This window comes from Peromyscus leucopus, chromosome 8a, assembly GCF_004664715.2.
Source record: "Peromyscus leucopus breed LL Stock chromosome 8a, UCI_PerLeu_2.1, whole genome shotgun sequence".
NCBI lineage: Eukaryota > Metazoa > Chordata > Mammalia > Rodentia > Cricetidae > Peromyscus > Peromyscus leucopus.
The window spans coordinates 19,569,874-19,585,202 of NC_051085.1; the positions used below are offsets into that span (position 1 = coordinate 19,569,874).

At 41.0% G+C, this 15,329-nt stretch overlaps 1 long non-coding RNA gene across 1 annotated transcript; it reads left to right on the forward strand.

Moving 5' to 3' along the window:
* Positions 1-4,698: 4,698 nt before the first annotated feature.
* Positions 4,699-11,111, forward strand: LOC114692551. Its single transcript, XR_003734447.2, has 4 exons — positions 4,699-4,818; positions 5,109-5,369; positions 6,100-6,226; positions 10,939-11,111. It is a non-coding gene; the product is annotated as an uncharacterized LOC114692551 (long non-coding RNA).
* The last annotated feature ends 4,218 nt before the right edge of the window (positions 11,112-15,329 follow it).

A 15,329-nucleotide genomic window follows, 5' to 3' on the forward strand; every position in this document is an offset into this window, starting at 1 on the left:
ACTGTGGCTGGCAATTGGCTCAGGGGATAAAAGGCCTTGCCACCAAGCCCAATTGATGATCTGAGCTCCATCCTTGGGCCCTACATTGCTCAAAGTTGTCCTCTGACCTCCACACACTCATGAATGACTGTGAGCACATGCACATACACAAGTAAATAAGTGTAATTTAAAAGAAAAAGAGCTTAGGTGACACACTTAGGTAGATAGAGATGGAAGATACTACAAGAAGGGAGAAGAGTAAATAAGCCGATAAACATTAATGAACTATGACCCAAGGCTTTGAAATATACAGTAGACAGATGTTTGCAGAAGACTGGACCGATGTTGATGATGTGATACAATGGGAATTCCACATTTTCTGATTTTGTGTGCAGGAAGAGTCAATGGAAACCTTTTTTTTTTTTTTTTTTGTGACACATATTTCAGAAATCTCTCAAAGACAGGACAATGTCTTTTACTTTTTGTGTTAGTCAGCTTCCATTGCTATGACAAAATGCCTGGAAACAATTATTTCAAAGGAAAAAAGTTTTGTAATAATGCATGCATGGTATTAGGACTGCCTTGGGGCCATTACCTTCTGATGGTGAGGGGACAGAAGAAGAAAGAAGGATGGAAGGAGAGAAAAAGAATGAGGGATAGGAAGGGAAAAGGACAAAATGTACCTTTAAAAGGCATGTTCCCAATGACCTGCTTCCTACAATTGAGGCCCCACCCCTAAAGTTTGGACTACCTATCAATAGCCTGTTGAACTAGGAATTCATCCGTTAACTCATTCATGGTCCAACTGCCTCCTGAATCCCCACTTCTGAACATTGCTTCACTGCAGACCAAGCTTCAACAGGTGAGTTTTGGGGAAGCATCTATGATTTAAACCTTAATACTTGCTCTGTACCAATTGCCAAGGCACTAGTGTGGCATGCACAGCAGGCATTTAATAACTGCTTGATGAGTTGACTTGATGGCCTGGATAAGAATCAATCTTTCACTTCAGCAATCTAAGTACAGCTTCACCACTGATGAATCCAAGAAAATAAGGGATTTAAAAAATAGTTGTGAGTTGTTTTATCCAGCATCAGAGAGCAATCTCAAATTTAGCTGATTAAAAATTGGGCTGGAGGTAGTTCAGTTGGTAAAGTACCTATCTTGATTGCTTGCAGACCTGAGTTCAATCCCTAGAATCAATGTAATACTCTGGGGCATAGTGGTACATAATGGTGATAGTACTGGGGAGGCAGAGACAGGAGCATCCCTGAAGCTCATAGATCATCTAGTCTAGACTAGTTGGTAAGGTGTAAAATTCTGTCTCAAAATGTTCTTTCGAATGACACCTCTAGCCTCATACACATACACATAAACATGTCCCCCATCCCAACATCATACACATACGCATTTGCACACAATGAACACACACACACACACACACACACACACACACACACACACACACACACACACACATACACACCCTTACGATAACCCTTTTGGGTAGGAATAAAGCCTGGTCATCAGGGTGTTACTAGTACTGCAAAAAGTAGGTATGGTGGTCCAAATGTGTAATCCCAACCCCTAGGTGGTACGGATAGGGGGCTCAGCAGTTCAAGTTCATCGTGTGATATATAGGGAGTTTTAGACCAGCAGGGATGCAGGAAACATATCTCAAAACAATAGCAAAGCAAAAACCGAACCAAATCAAAACAAATCCCAGCAGTTTTTGGACACAATATTACAACTTAGGTCACAGACATTTTCAAAGAGTCTAAGGACTGTATTGATCACCTCTTGACTCTTATTCTTTTTTTATTTTTCTGCTTAGTACCCCAAGCTTCCATTCTTATGTTAGAGTACCAGTTTTAGTCTCAAGCAGATGGCTGGGTCCTTCTGCTCTGCTTGGATAGAAGGCAACGAGTAGCTCGAATGTTGTCCATGGTCCAGTCCTGGAGATCCAAAAGCCTGTGGGCTGGGTGGATGATGTCTGATGCTCACAGCTCCAAGTCCTGCCAACCAGAGCCTTGTGTTGAAGCCAGAGGCATATGTCTAGCTGCTCAAATAGGAGGCTTATTGCTCTGGGTTTTGATTTTTCCTGTGGCTGAGTACTCAGCAGTGAGAGCAGTCCTCAGCTTTTGGCAGTAGCAGTAATCAGTGCCAACTGCTCCTGCTCCAAGCACTGGGTGTCACGACTCAGCCTCTAATACTGGCAAGTGTTACATTCTGTACCATGAGGATCAAGATCCTGAGTCCTTAATCCCTGGCAGCCCTCTGGAGCATCATTCAGTGACCTGGACTTTCATCCCTTCATCTTTGGTACCTCGAAGTGTCTTGATTTTTTTTTTTCAGTGTTACCTTCCCGTGGCATTTGCACTTGGTTGCTTTTTAGATGTCATTATTTACTTGCATGCAACGTTTGCTACCATCAGTGCAGCAACTGTCCTTATTTTCACTACTCTGTTAGGGCCACAGCATAGGTATTCTGAGTTCTGCCAACTCTAGCCATGATAAAACCCAACGTAGGCAAGGCAAGATTAGGAAGGGGCTTTTAGTGGGCCTAATGTTGTAACAGCAGGGGCTTTTCTTGACTAACTTAAAGTAAAATAAGATAGACTGGCTATACAGCCAGAAGGGACTGTAAGCCATGGGTAGAGTATGCAAACTGGGTGGGTCTAATTTATACCAATCACCACAAAATTTTCTTTTTCATCAATGGCAGCCAAGCCTAGGTTTTAGCCCTCCTCTCTGTCAATCATAGCCTTTTTGCTGAGTAAGAGTTGTGTTCTTCTTTCCTTGGGCCTGGTTGACGACAGCCTCTGAAAGGTCATATCAAGCAGACATGGGGCTCTCTAGAGACACTCCAGGCCAGGTCGTCTAAAGTTCATTGGGGCTTGTCTTGCTTCCTGTGGAAGTTTCCACTGCGGACACAGGCTGTGGACTCCTACACAGGAGTCCTGCCCTCATCACCTACGGTTATACTGTTGCTCACAGCTGGAGTGGCGTTCTTTCTGGACAGCTCTCCATTAGAGGATGTTAGGTATTAGGGAAGCTCTATCAAGCAGCCTACTCCCAACAGTTCTGTTTGTTCATGGAGAATCAACAAAAGGTGCTTATAGGAAAAGACCTCCCAAAGTCTTAATTAACATTCTTAACAAGACTTAACAGTGATTGACAGTGTTTAACCCTTGCCCTAATACCCGGGGAGCGCTGAGTCCACCGATCTGTCTCTGTTTAAAAATATTTGGCTCCTGTGTGTGATGTCATTTATATGATTCTTACCAACTGTTCACAGTACATCACAAGTCACACTCTAAACCATTTAGGACTCTTGTAATCTTCTGGTCATAGCGACTCTTCTAGCTACCTACAAGTAGGAATAATGGTTAACTAAATGAAAAGCAACATCCTGAAGCTGTAAGCTCTGTGACCAGTGTCTCGTTGGGTCTTATAATAAGCTGGAGTGAATGAAAGGCAAGGATTCTACATGGATTATCAATTAAGTAAAAGCTAAAAATCAACAACAGGAAAGATTAGCAGTGGTTACTCATGGGCAGCTGGGTGACCCTCCAACCAAGAAGACCGCACAGATGTTCTGGAGGAGATGGAAGAAGGGCAAAGTATTTATTGGAACCGGTGGTGTCTGAACAGGATTCAGGCTCATAATTTCCTATGTGACTCAGCTGCCATTGCACAATCAATGCTTTGAAAGCCCATTTCCTCAAGACGTCGCCATGGTGCTATTGCTGTGCCTTCCTGATCCACATTTTTTAACTCCTCTAGTTTACCAAAACATGTTTCAGAATGCTGTGTTTACCCAGTAGACAGACTACTTTATACCTCATTAAAACTGTCTTAAGAGCTTTACCACACACTCTGATCCACTTAATTTTTCTTTTTTCTGTAAGTCTGACTTAGCCGTAGGAGTCTGAGCCATCAGCTCTTCAGTATTTCCTGTGTTATTTTGAGATTTTTCAAAAGAAGCTTTGGTTGGTCACATGCTGAGGACAAATGTCAGTCAAATCATTATTTTTCGTTCAGGAAGAGCCGGAAAGTATAAGCAACTTACAAAGTAGAGTGGGCAGGGAGTGAAGCTCTTACAACCCCAAAGGCAAAATCTCCAATCTAGACAAGTGGATTCCTTTTCAACTGACAGCATGAAAACAACCTTGAAAAAATAAACATCGTGGCTGAGATAAGTTTCCATCACTGAAAGCTGGTCTTCACTGAGAAACCAAGCCACAAATATGTGTAAGAGGCAATGGAGGCAGACTTCTGAAGGAACGGGGAACTAATTCTAAAATGTATTTGCTCTAGTTCATGAGTTTTTGTTCACTGATAACTAATCTTTATCAAGAGGGAGGGGAACAATTGCTTTCATAGTCACAGTTGGAAGGGCATTATTCCTCACTTTCAAGATTTTATGACTAAGTTAGATCTCTATTATGGCTATTCATTAATAATCTACAGTAAAGATCATAAATCATATTCTTCCAGGGGCTTAGCTCTCCCAGGAAATACATATGCTGACAAGCACTCTGTCTGTTTACTCCTTTGTCTTCCTATGTTAATAAAATTTAGGATGTTGTCACTAGAAGCTGTTGTTTGGTTGCTAACATTCCTTTAGGGAATACACTATGTTTAGACAGAGTTTTCAAACAATCAGCATCCGGCCCAACCATCTGATAAACTGTAAGGCAGGAATAGGTACTTTAATTTTAGAGTAACTATGACTGATTTCCTCTCCTTGCAGGTCTGCGGTTTCTTGTCCCCAGGACCCAGTATTGAGAGAGAACAAGTTGCCACTGGACTTTGCGGAGACTGAGGGAAAAATGTGTAAGTAAAGAAGCTTTTGCTCTCAGAGTTATGATCTCATTAAGTTTCTTGTTTTAAGGAGCATGAACTTTTGTGTAAATAATTTAAAACACACTGAAAGAGTTAAAGTTTGGCTCTATCTGACAAATCAAGGTGTTGGGACAACTTGTCCCAATAGTGGGGTGAAGGAAGAGCATCCGATGATATTCAACATAGAGCAAAGTTGTTTGAGGAGGTATATTCCAAAATTTGTGTTAGCTAAGTATTCCCAAGGATATTTGTGTTCATATTCTTTCTTGTTCTCACCCTAGATGAACATAGCATTTCCTTGCTTGGCGTGAAGAATTGAAGACCAACTAAATTAGACCATCACCTCTGACCTCCAGCTAAGGTTATTAAAAGCACAAAGATGCTGATTTATGACAAGTGTGTTTGCCCACATCCAACAACGGGCACTCAAATGGTTGTGTGAAAATTCTAGCCTATTTTGTTCCTGTAGTGAGAAATCTTTGAAACCCAAAAGGACTCTTCTGAACTTCAAAAACGTGTGATGGCCAATTGTTTCAGCTCCGGTGAGAAAATTCTCCCACGAGTTCATAGAACATGGTGTTATGATCTTAGAAACTCAAATGCTTTTTACACAGGATGTTATCCACTCACACGAGCCTGCCGCTGTGATGTGGGAAGTTCTCGCTTCCAGGTTTACAGGGATGGAGGCTGTAAACAGGATGCTGAGCGCCACCTAAGGACACAGTGCTTCTCCTTGGAGACACACCAGGGTGAAAACTACGCATGCTGCGTCGGTGAAGAAAATACTAAAAATGTTAAGCCTTTTCTCTTTTGTGTTTTACATATTTCATAAGTGACCCAATATAATATCTTCTGAGAAGTATTAGACATTGATAAAAATCTTAGAATAGCTTCCAGAAAGCTTAATACACAAATCAGCTTTAAAAAAAAAAAGGCAGTGCATCATCTTGTGATAGTTATTAAGTAAAATGATTTTGTGTAGTTATTTGAGTTCCCTTTAGATCTAAGATAAAAAGAACTTAGAATTTTATGTAGTACGTAGACATTACTTTTTGATTAAGTACAAAGTTTTTGTGTACATTTACCTTACATAAATAAAACTTTAAACCTAAAAATAAAAAAAAAAAAACATAAAAACAATGATTTAAAGAAAGGAAAAAAAGAAAATAAATAAAATTATCTGATGGTAATGTTGAAAGTTATGATTTCGTGGTATTGACTCTGCTATGACCATGAAGTTTTCAAGTATCTGACTTTCTGTCTTTTGGAAAGGTATACAGCAAACACAATACTAATAACTGCCTTTGGTGAGAACGGAAAGCTCAGGAAATCCCAAGGAAGACATACGAGAGAGTAAACATGCACCTTGTGAATTGTCCTCTTGAGATCCTAATCAAAAGTGAGTAACCAACTGTGGTCATTTTGCATCCTTTTAAAAGCCAGAAAACTGCAACGAATCAAAAGGAGGTAGCAAGTACTCTGACTTTCCAAAGAAATGCTTCCTTCCCTCCAGTCTGTCAGACGGTTTATTCCGAACCTTCCTCTCTGCCTCCACCATTTACAGCGGGATGCTTGCCCCGCCCTGCCACCTCGGCACACCTCTCCTGGCAAACTCAGGACCGCGCTCCAGCATCATCCCACCCGTGTCTCCATTCCTATTCTTAGTGGGCATTTGCTTTCTGCTTCCAGGTCTTGCTTTACGTATTGCCGTCTTTTTCAAGCGCCCTTTCAACATGTAAGCAAGACCGTCCACGAGGAAAAGAAAAACACAAGCAGCTGCCGCGCTGCTGTTCTGTAAGCTCTTCTGTCTTCCTTTTCCCTCCTCTGTTACACAGCCAAACTTAAATCACAGTCATCCATTAACTCCTGAAGGCGCCACTCAACAGTGTGCCGGAAACCCACCCCTGTGTCTTCTTGTGCTTACCTTCTGCTGTAGTCCGCTCCTGTGGAGTCTGTCAGTCAAGGACTAAGAGTTAAAATCAACTTTTCAAGTAGAGAGTCCCGGTTTGATGAGTTTTCCGAAACATTTGAAACTGCTTATTGCTCTTTCCTTGAAATTTTCAAGTCTTGGCTTTGAATCTGGTTCCCTCTGGCTCCTTCCCCTCTACCTATTGCTTGTAGATCCTACATACTCAGCTGCGTTTGATCTCTTTATTGATTCCTCTTCCTCAAGGCTTTCTACATCCCGGCTGTCTTCAGGTATCTATCTGTCTTGTGCTCTTTTAGCCAGCTCAGTGATTTTACGCATTAACTACCAATGGACAATTGTTGCAGCTGAACGGAACACAATGTTTGGATTATTTTCAGTAGTGAACAGTGAGAAAAGAAGCTGTGGAGGCACTGGGAGTTAGCTACATGGCTTTATCACTACCGAGTCACCAGGAATCAGGTCTCAGATGAAATGCCACTGCGCACATACAACATTGCTCAGGTAGTCAGAAAGGAAAACACTCAGTTCACTCCAATGGAAATATATTTTAGGGGCAAAGACTTACTTGAATGAATGTTAGTTGTCATATGACAAATATAATAAGGACTGTTAAAAACAAAACAAAAACTGCAGGAAGCTGAAGCAGAGATGACAAGGGGTAGGGTGAGGCCAGTGTTTCTATCAGGACTATTGAAGTTGTGATCTGGAATGGTGCGATCTGCAATTTGTTTGAGAGAGAAAAACACATACCGACAGTAGGCGTCTAGACATGTCTAGAGCAATTTGGCCATGCTGCAGTGTTAAAGTGTATAGCAGAGACCAGAGCCTAGATCGTTATCCTCAGGTCACTGCTAGTGTGGGTCATATGGAAATCCTATGCACAGCAGAATACATCTGTACACCCGTTTCCTTAGGGAAAGATAATATAGGGTTGGGGATATAGCTCAATGGTAGATCACTGGTAAGAAAAAATAGCATGCTCAGGGTCCTGGGTTTAGTCCCCAAAAGATACACAAGCACAATGAACTTTAAAAGCCACAGATTTAGCTGTCACTTTACAGGAAAAAGTATCAGAATTGCTTTGGGAATAGTTATGAACTTTAAAAATGCAACATCCTTTGTTTCATTTCTGAATCAGCAAGCCTGAAAATTTATATATGGGTCCAGTGGATTTTTTTCAAATATCTGAGATGCTGTTTATTATACATATAATTAAAACAAAGCAATAGTTACAAATACATTTTCTTCGACGTGTGGTGGTGGTGGCGGCGGCGCACACAAGCACTTTCAGTGCTTGGAAGGGAGGCAGAGGCTCTGTGAGTTCGAGGCCTGCCAGACCAACAAGTTGAGTTCCAGGACAGCCAGAGCTGTTACCCAGAAAAACCCTGTCTGAACCCCCAACCCTACCCTACCCCACACATTATTCTTGGCTACTAGTACAGCTGCCATCAATACAATCTTTAATAGATAAGCTAACAAGCAAAAATCAAGCTCATTTGTCATTAAAAAACTAAATGTTGAGGTCTAGAAAGATGGCTCAGGAGTTAAGAGCACTGACCTTCTAAAGGACCCAGGATCTTTTCACAGCACCCACATGGCTGCTTACAACTGTCTGTAACTCCAGTTCCATGGGATCCAATGCCCTCTTCTGTCCTCCAAAGGCACTGCATGCATGTGGTGCACAGACATACTTGCAGACTAAACACCCAGACACAATTTTTTTTAAATAACCCTAAGTATCCATGCATATGATTTATTTAAAGTATAGGAATATGTTTTTATTTCTGAGAGTGACTACTTCATGAGAGACATTTGCCTAGTCAGAATGGTGAATGAACAAAATGTTAGACATACACTAGTAATTCTCCATATTGTGTCATGCCATGCACACTTTGTAATGAACAGCATTTATAGTTGTGCATATGTATGCATGTGTGTATGTGTGTGTGTGTGTGTGTGTGTGTGTGTGTGTGTGTGTGTTCATATGTATGTCTGTAGAGTTCAGAGGAAAACCTTTGTCTGTCATTCCTCAGGAGCTGTGTGCTTTATTTTTGAGACAGGGTCTCTCACTGGAGTGAGTGATATTCACTGAGTAAGCATGGCTGGCTGACCAGCAAGTCCTGGCCATCCTCCTGTGTCTGTCTTACCAGCACTGAGATTACAAGTGTCCCTGCCATGTGGTTTGTTCTTTTCATGAGGTCTGGGTGTGGGGCTCAGGTCCTCATACTTGTGTGGCAAACACTTTACTGAGCTACTGCACTGGCCTCACTTTTTTGTGTGCGTGTTTGTTTTTTAATCCGCATTTGATTTATTCTATTAATTAAAAATAGAATTGCATGTTTGATAGATTTTGTAATAAAAATTAACTTTATTTTGAGAATGTTTGTTTATTTCATTTTCCTATTTTTTTTTGTACTTCATTTTATTAAAATGTTGGTCTGTGCTGTGTTTTGGGAAAAGTGTAACCCTTGACTTGACACTAGAGGAGCATTTCCATCGACGGGCTGTCAGGGAGAGCTTGCAGGGAGGGATAGTAAGAGCACAGCAATTAAGTCTCCAAAGTTTCTGACTTTCTGTGTTCATCCTTATCATTGCTGCCTCATCTGGGACTCTGATCACTTAAATCACAGCATCAACAAAAAAATGTATCATGCTTCCTCCTACCTGAATGAAAGGAGACAGGTCATTCTCAAAGACTGTGAGATAGTCATTGCTTTTTTATAAGCGTCCGAGTATTTCTTCTATGCTTCTTTCATTTTCTGAGTTATTAGCAGGGGTCATTATATATGCACACCTTTGTGTGTGTGTGTGTGTGTCTCTCTGTGTATGTGCACCACCGTAAACGTGTAAAGAAACACATACACATATGTGGAGAAGGAGACTACTCATTATTGTCTACCAAACTCCAAGTTTTGGACAGATATGTACAAGTACTTATATTTTGTGTCCACCAGCCTAGTGTATTGCCCTTCACATGTTAAGTGCTCAGTCATTGTTTCCTACTGACCATGACGTATGGTAACATTGCAATTCCCATCCGCTGATATCCACCCCCCCCCCCCCCCCCCACCCGCTCTCTACTAAAGAATCAGGACAAGCCTATTAAAAGTCATCATTTGTGTTGGGGAAGCAGCTTTGGGAGCTCCAGTTATTGACTCAGCTAACGATTCGATGTCTGTGCAGAACAGACCATAGTGGTCTGTCTGGTGGTGAGCTTGCCTGGTCATGCATACCCTGGGATCTTCTGCAGTTGCCTGTTTGTGACCTTTCACCAGCTTACAGCTGACTAGTGAACATTTTATTTTTACTAATTACAGAGCTCTTACACAGGATACTCAGCTCAGGCTGGAGGGGTGGCTCAATGTTTCACAGTGCTTGCCATTCTATTGTGAGGACTGGTGTTGGGATTCTCAAACCCATGTCCAGTGGCTCATAAATGCCTGTAACTCCAGCTCCAGGGGAACCCATGCCCATTTCTGGTCTTGAAAGGGACCTGCATGTACTTTATGCACACACATTCACACAACCATACACATAAATAATAAAAATAAAAAAATAAAACAAAATACCAGTCCTCAAACTCAATAATTACTGCTTCATCAAGAACAATGTCCAAGTAAAAAATATAAAAAGAGTGGGTAAAAGTGTTTATTCAATACTTGCAATGTGGTCTTGCCTCCAAACTTAAGACCAGATGAATCAATATGAGAGCTCACAGTTTTCATGAAAACAAGAAGCATCTCTGGGAAGATTGTTTTAATATACATTCATTGACTTTTCTGGGGCTTTAATAATATGTATATGTATATATATATTATATATATAAATTTGTATATGTATATATATTCTCTCCTAGAAAGTATATACACTTACAAAGAAACCATAGTTCTATTTAACACTATAAAAAGTAAAGGATCACATAATTATTTGCGTGTGGAGTTAGAGAACAACTTTTGGAGTGAGTCTCTCCTTCCACCATGTATATTCTGGGAATTGAACTCAGATCATCTGGCTTGGAGGCAAATGCCTTTACCTGCAGAGCCATCCTGCCTGGCATGACAATTCTTAAATCTAGAACTAATATGTTTAGCAATGAAGACCCAAATACCAATGGTTTAATGTTTCAAAAATGTGATTTGCAGATCATTTGAAAATAGCCTCATTTTTTTTTTTTTTTTTAGTGAATGAGTTTCTGAAAAAAGACTGGAATGGTGTATTGTGATCTTCATGGTTTGCTAGTGTCAGAAACAACGAATCTCTATTCAACTCCTTTCTCATTCCTGACATGGCTCTCCTGGATGCTGAGTTCACTGAGGATAAGCATTTGCAAGAGAGAAGCTTTAAGGAAGACATGGAGAAGAGGATGTTCATTGGGTTGTAAATATTTTCAGTCAATCAAACCCAAACCAGGTTTCCCTTAATTCTTTAAACCTCTTATATTTTAAGAAAATTTGTGTCTTAGTCACACACTCTTTTACAACTGTTTAATATCCAGAAAGTCATTTTGACATTTTTATCTCTCACCAACCTCCAGTCAAACCCAGATCTGAATTTATTTATTAGAAATTAATTTCAGGATCAAAGAGAAGTTTAGTTTAAAACCTTAAACTGATTCTTCCCAGGCAAATGTTTAAAAGCTGGGCATGATGGATTCTTAGCAACGGGGAGATCAAGGACAGAGGATAGAGAGTTCAAAGCTAGCCAGGGCTGTGTAGCAGGAAATTCAAAACCAAAACAAATAAATAAGAGTTTTCCCACCTGGATAATATATAAAATAAGTAAAGATTTTGCTCACTTAAGTATATTCAATAACAGGATCTGAGATCATTTTCATTTGGGGAAATTTGAAATGTCAGAAATCTTTTGTTTTTCAGAAGGCAAAATGACCAAGGCAAAACTGCCAAGAGTTGTTATGAAGGTTTTCTATTTGGAAAGATCAGCTAAGTTCACTCAGTGTTCTAAGATACCAGTCAGTGTTATCTATAGAGAGAACATTGCTGTAAACCATTGGTTTAGGAGCTGGAGAGATGGCTCAGAAGTCAAGAACACATACTACTCTTGCAGAGATCCCAAGTTCCTTTCCCAGCAGCCATGCTGGGCAGCTCACATCCATCCATAACTCCTGTTAGGAATCAGGTGCCCCTCTCCCAGCTCACCTTCAGTGAGTAAGCGCCAGAAGTCATCACCAGATGCCCAATGCGACATGAGTGCCCTTTAAAAAGTCCCCAACATCATAGCCTGCTCTCTCTCTCTCTCTCCCTCCCTCCCCCCTCTCACTTTTATCCCCACTTGGAGGCTGCCTTTTGAGTCCCCCCTCAATAAATTTCTTGTGTGTGATATGTTGCATGGTGTGGTTTCTACAGCATTCTTTACCCTCCCCCGCCCATTCTGCCAAGGTACTCTTCATTCCACAGAAACCCTAACAACTCCAATTCCATAGGCGCCTGACAAACTTTCTTCAGGCCCTCTGAGGCACAGCACTCATGTAACAAACTCACAATCAATGCACACATAAACATATAATGAAAAATTAAAAATAAAATCTTAGGTAATGAATTGGTTTGTATTATCATGGAGGAAGTCTCAAGGTTTGTGTTGAGCGAGCTGGAGACTAGATACAGATTTCAATCTCATTTCCAAACATCTGCACAGACACACCCTGAATAATGACTATGGCTAATTGCTGCATACCCCATTGCCGAGGCAAGTTGACACATTCAATTAACAATCAAAATATGTCCCAGCATAGCATTAGTCATTGGAAATGCCATGCTAACAATATATGCCCTGTTCTCCAAAAGATCGTAGTCTAGAACAGGAAAGCAAGCATGCAAACAAAATTTTACAAGGTAAGGTAAAAAACAGAGTCATCCAAGGTGCGGAAAAAGGGTGATGTAAGAGTCATTAACTCAGTTGGGCTGTAAGGAAGTGAGTCCAGTGCCTAGTATGGAAAGAAGAAAAAAGAATAACAAATCTTATTTTTTCTTTGTTATAGGGTGAATATATGGGTCAAATAAATAAGTAACACTATTTTAATTTCTTTATCTTCTCTGTGCTTGGTAGATTTCTTGACAACTCATTTTGGAGTTTAATAATCTGCAAAGGCTAGTTTGTAGTTAAGTAAAATAAAATTGGAAATGCTAAATGGCTTTTTTTTCACATACTTTTCTTAGTGAATTTCAAATCCAAGGTCACTTTGTTGATTCTGAAGTCTATGTTCAGGTGGACATTAGTCTAGGCATGGCTGCACATACCTATAATTCTATTCAGTAGGCAGAGGCAGGAGGATCTTGAGTTCTAAGCAGGACTGCAGAGAGAGAGAATCTGCCTTTGAGACAAAACCTAAAATAACTCAAAACTAAACAAAACCCAAATAATACAAACAAATAAATGAAACAGAACGTAGTACATGTCTGTCTCAGTCTTCCACATGGTCTGATCATTCTGAAGCACTCACTTTAACATTTCAGACTTACTGCTGGGATAGGCGATGTCACCGTGGCTCTCCCTTTTTATTTCAAACGAACTTGGTACCTAGCATTTCAACAAGAAATGTGTGAGGGACAGTCTGGTTGACTACCGGTTCTGTCAGGTAAGAAGATTGCCACACTGCCATGGTCAGGCAAGCCGGGGTTCTTAAAAGTAAGAATGACAGCAGCACAGGAATGTCCAACAAAAAATGTCAAGAGCACCTATTAGAAAGTGTACATGTAAGCTTCAGGTACCGCCATGCTTGGAAAAACTGTCTCGTAGGTATAACGACAGAAGCAATAACCGAAGGAAAATCATAAAGAGGCAAGTACCCCTGAAAATGAGGGATGGCATCAACTGCTGGTGGTGTTCGTAAGATATCCCATTCTGTTTCCACCCTTCTGTACTCTGAGTCCTGAGTGTCCCCATTGAAGGTTCTGTTCTCACCAGCACTGCTCAGCTGCCCACCCTGTCATTCAGTCCCCGAGCGCATTCCCTCTCAGGCCACATAAGAGCCATTTCCCACCATCCAGGAAAGCAGATGCTACCAACCTTAGCAAATGTGTTTTTGAAAATAAAACATAATCTTTTGTTAATCCTCCCAAACGCAATCTGTAGTTACATTTACCCGATCCTGAACATACACGGACTATAAATATACATGGATCTGAAAGTACATTTTGTGTCAGGAAGGAAGAAAATAATCAACACCTGTTCGAAAATGAGCAGCTTATGCGTGCAGAGACTGGCAGCGGGGAGGTGGAGGGGGGAGGTGTGGTTGGTGAGAAGGATGGTGAAGAAATCTGGGTCTGTGTTCCCACTGCAGAGTTACACCCAGCCACCTGGTATTGATGGGACTGTTCTAACTTACGCCTGTCATTGCTAACCAATGTTCCTTTCATTTCCTGTCCAATTCTCAGCGTGTGAGCCACTGAGATGGTGCTGTTCCTATCTCCTATTCCAGGCAACTAGAGGAGGCTGCCTGGGACTTCCCAGCAGAGGGGGAAGCCTGGAAGAAAGCCATAGCATTCTAATTTACCGGGGCTCTCTCTCTGGCTCTTTCTACGCTTTAGGTACCTCAGTAAGGGGCATGGGGTGGGCGGTGAATATGGGAAGGCTATCATACTGACCTCACGAGATTAAAAAAAGTGTTGTTACTTATTTTATGTGTATGTCTGTGACCTTGTGTGTGTGCCCGGTGCCCAGGGAAGTAAGAAGTGAGCATAGATCTCTTGGGACTAGAGTTTAGACTGTTGTGTGTTACCATATGGGTGCTGGGAATAGAACACAGGTCCTCTAAAAGAGCAGCCAATGCTTGTAATCACCGAGTCATCTCTCCAGACCCCTCATGAGAGTTTTGTGAGGAGTGTAGCATCTTAAACAATCATCAGAACACAGGAAATACCCAACAAGGGCAACTGGGAGAAACTTCTGCTTAAAAGATGATCAACGTCAGGGCACTGGAAAATACTTTGAAAATGACTCTACAGACCTTCAATTTAACTGTATTTATTTTTAGAAATTTAGAAAAAAAAATAGAAGGCAGAGGAAGAACACAAGCAATCACTTCCTTTCCAGGAAGCAATTGGTAGCAGCTGCAGACACTGTGCTCAGCTCAGATTCACGAAACATACCCCCACCCTAGGCTTTTCAAAAGTAGCCCTTAATGCTAACAGTGTCCTTCTTATGCAGGCAAGTCAATGGGAAATTCATGCTTAGAAAACTGCGTCCTTTGTGAGGCCAAGAGTCAAACTTTTGACTCCTGGTAAATGAGTCCTTAGGGGATGACCTTAAATTCATGGAAGCCAAGGGGAAAGAAATTAAGAACTATATTAACAATATGTGATCTTTTTTTCAAGCTCCATATGTCTTAGCTTAATTTCTATGATTTATTTTATGGAATATATCTTGATATAGCATGTTGATATCACGGCTAGCCTGGTCCTTGTTTCCTGTGTGATCTGTCACTTCTGTTGATAATGTTTCTGTGAACTTCTCCGAGAATTAGTTTTGTGTCTGAAACTTGGAAGTAATGATATCTTCCTGGCAGCTAATGGAGATTTTAAAAAAACAACAATAGCAGAAATACTGAGCACATTGT